At 34.5% G+C, this 4,024-nt stretch overlaps 1 long non-coding RNA gene across 1 annotated transcript; it reads right to left on the minus strand.

The window, feature by feature from the left end:
* Positions 1 to 1,415: 1,415 nt before the first annotated feature.
* On the minus strand, positions 1,416 to 2,321 carry LOC124891371. The gene is made up of 2 exons (XR_007049668.1): positions 1,776 to 2,321; positions 1,416 to 1,520 (listed from the first exon to the last, which is right to left on the minus strand). It is a non-coding gene; the product is annotated as an uncharacterized LOC124891371 (long non-coding RNA).
* Between the last annotated feature and the right edge of the window lie 1,703 nt (positions 2,322 to 4,024).

The raw sequence follows: 4,024 nt of genomic DNA on the forward strand, positions 1-4,024 counted from the left end.
CATCCCAGGTGCAAAATCCAGATCACCTAAGATGTCAAAACTTCCCCAATAATACAAAGAACAAGAGAAAGATTAATAATTATTGGGAAGAGAACCTGTATTCTTGTTGAATGGTGCAAATTCCTCGAGTAAAAAAAGATCTTCAAAAAATATATATGGTCCGTAGAATAATCAAATGGAAAGTTTTCTGCTTCTTGAAACATAACAAAAGGCTTATTCAAGTTTCAAGGCCAAAAAAGAAAACAGAGAAAGTTCCACATGGAGTTGAAAGATGTTTTGCACTCTACATCTCATTAAGTTACAGAACCCCAAAAAAATAGAAAACAAACAATGTATGGCTTCCATATAACCTACTTACTAACAATTTCTTGTTTTCTAGACCTGCAAACGTAAGATGGCCCATAATGCAATGATATAGAGAGGCAGTAACCTAAAGTCTTCATGAAATTTCTCCATAATGGGAATCAATTTAGATTGAGATTATCAGTATATATTCAGATTATCATTATGTCATGACTTGTAACTACTATGTATGAGCATAACTCTTTCCCATTGTTGGGAATATACTCTATATTGTCCTATTCATTTTTTCAATGATACGAATAGATCTCCTGCCAGCTTGCATGCACCCCAACTAATTCACTAGGCAACCTGTCCATCCCACAAAGGGAATTTCTTAAGCTTATATGCAAAAGTCTAACTTGGCCATACCATATATTGTCAAGTAGGGGGTGGGCGTTTAGTATTCGGTTCGGTATTTTTAAAGTTCGGGTTCGATAATTCGGTAATCAATATTTGAGAGTAGATACCACATACCATACTTATAAACATCAATTCGATAATTTAGTAATCGGTAAATTAAATTTCGGTTCAGTACGGTATTTGGTTAGACGTATCGTATTATATATATCCTGAATAACGAAATGTTGAAATTTTACCCCCAAATACCAACTGAATTACCGAATATCAATTACCAAATTTTTTGATTCGGTTTGGTAATTAAGTTCTCGCTGTTTTACACTCAACCCTATTGACATGGTATGCTGCCTATCAAGGCTAGCCAGATGGGTGTACCTGGTTTTGCAGCTTGGATTCAAACGTAGAATTTTCAAGTTGTTACTCCTATGTCTTAACCACTACGCCATCCCCTTCAAGAACCAACATTATGTTATTAACTAAAAAGTATCGTATATGTTTCCTTACTAATCAATAGGGAAAAGAACAATGGAGTTCATAAAAGAAAGGTCCTCATAAAAGAAAAGATTAGTCAGCTGACTACTAGCAAAGATGAGCCATCCAAAAAGCTACCACGCAAGGACAGATATGAGCTGAAATTTGAACTCTTTTGGAGTTTAATTTACCTCGTGTTAACTTATGATAGTAATTAAGGTGCATGATGAAGGATACTTACTTCCTGGAAGGATCGTGAGCAGGATCATAAGGGTGTGTCATGGGTATCATTAGACTCTCATTCAAAGCATTGGGACTCCTATGCTCCAGAATGATAGAACCCTCAGGACCTAAAAAGAAGGCTACATCAATTGGATTGAAGTACAGCAAGTAAATAAATTTTTCTATGAAAGCTTTTCAGAATATTGAAGGTGTAACAGAAAACATTTTGAAAGATAATACCAATTCAGACATATCATTGTTATTTTTCTTAAAAAAAATTAATTAGAGCATGATAGAAAATGAAATTTCAGATGAAAAAAGATATAAGAAGAGGACAGATCAAAACAAGTAATGAATCTTAGGAGATGTTGGCGAACACTTACATTTAGATAATTGGTGGACACAACTCTTGACGAGCTAGTAGTTTTCATCCACTTGGTGCCTGATGATAGACCAAGAGCTTCTTCAATAGGTCGTTATCTTATTTTCCCGGTCTGTACCTCCTTTACCCTGCTAATAGAATGGCCACCAAGAAACTTACCACATTACTTTGGTGGCACAAAACTCTGAAAAACCTTTGCAGGAGCATGTAACTTCGATCCAGAACACACATTTTCTAATCCACGTGATGAAGACATTACTTGCTTTCCCTTATCACATTCTTCACGGCAATAATCCTCTTGAGCATCTTCGCACAATAACCCCATATGCAATATCTAAAAGGAAAAGAAAGGACAGAATTTATAAAAATGGAAAGAGGACTACATATGCATAAAGATAAAGGCAGTATATAAGAGAATTAAATGCTACAACATGCTAATGGAAGAATCAATGTATCCTTTAGGTGGAACCCAATATCCAATATCATTTAGAATCCACTTTGAAGAATGCCAGAAAGATTAGACAGCTCGAAGAGGTCCTAATTCTCCCCTAAGAGGTCATATCACTTCCATTTAGGCTTCTAGTTTTGTTCCATTTTTCATCTCTATTTAAGATTACAAAATAAGGGTATCGAATGAGTTGACGCATTTATTCATAATTTGCTCCACGGATGACAGGCAGATTTGATTCTAATCTGCTCCACAATTAAGTAGGCAAATTTGATTCTAATCAGCTCCATAATTGAGTAGGCAGATATAATTGCAATCTGTTGCTGTAAATATGTAATATCATATTTTGTTATTCTAGGAGAATAGATTAGAGGAAATCCTTAATTCATGTATCTCCTAGGCTAAGTTGCATAGACTCGGATGTGGATATCCGAGACAGGTGCGGATCCAAGAGTCGAATTCGTTAAAATTTAAATTTTAAGATTCGGAAGTGCGAATCCAAGTAAGGATATGGTGCAGGAATTTGGCTAAAATACTAAATATAATAAATATAAACTTAATATGGTGCAGGAATTTGGCTAAAATACTAAATATAATAAATATAAACTTATAAAAATATTCTAAAAATCTACTTTTAACTTTTAAGATAACTTTTAGTTACATTTTCAATTAGGATTGGTATATACTTGTATATTTGGGAAACCAATAGGCACATATATATTTTTTTACAATATTAATATAAAAATTCTTTTTATGAGAAACCAACAGACACACATATCTTTTGACTATATTAATATATAAACCTTTTTTTTATATTTAAAAAAATATAATTATTAAAGACTAGATCTGGTGAGTCATCTTTTCTGTCCCTAACCACTTTTTGTTTCTTCCCAACAATTCAAATTTCGATAAAAAAATTACATTCGTCAAATTTCTACGATGACAACAGTCACCGATTTCGTTGATGACTATCGTCGGGTTCCGATGGTGACAGTAGTCATCGATTTTCTCCCACTCCTGCGATGACAACAATTACAGTCGCCAGACTTTCTGACGACAACGACAACCAACTTTGTTCTTGATGTTTGATCAACATCTTCGGATTCGTTTGACCGAATCGGAGACGTACCTCGCGCCCGCATCAACGTTGCGTTGGGATGGGTTCGACGGCGAAATCAATGAGTGCGCACAACATAGCTCCTAGGAATTAGGGATTGATTAAATTCTTTTGATCTTCTTGTTCACCCATAAATATTGTGCAACTCTATATTTTTGCAGTATCTAAACTTTCATGGTATCTGAGTTGGAATATTTCCCCTAATACCATATGGTCAAAATAGCTTCTCAGGGAGAATATCTTTCTGGAACATCAAAAGAAGATAAAATTTCTTTTCTGAAAGCTCCAATAAATAATCTAATTACTCAAGCAGGCAATGTTTCTCTCATTCCCTTCCAGTTAACTTCTCATCGATTGAATGGGAAGAACTTTCTGGAATAGGCATAGTTCGTAAATATTTCAATTGATGATCATGAAAAGTTGGGACATCTGACTAGAAAGACGAAAAAGTCAAAAATCGGAGACCCAAAGATGAACACATAAAGATCAGAGAATTCACTCGTGATTTCCTGGTTAATATATTTCATGGAGCCAATCATAAGTAAACCTTATATATTTTTACCCACTCCTAAGGATGTGTGGGAAGCCATTATAGAGACGTATTCTGAGGTAGAAAAAGCCTTTCAAATTTTTGAGTAAAAAATAAAACTATGACAAGTTAAGTAAGGTGAGAAAAAAGTCATTG

This window comes from Capsicum annuum, unplaced genomic scaffold, assembly GCF_002878395.1.
Source record: "Capsicum annuum cultivar UCD-10X-F1 unplaced genomic scaffold, UCD10Xv1.1 ctg34618, whole genome shotgun sequence".
NCBI classification, from domain to species: domain Eukaryota; kingdom Viridiplantae; phylum Streptophyta; class Magnoliopsida; order Solanales; family Solanaceae; genus Capsicum; species Capsicum annuum.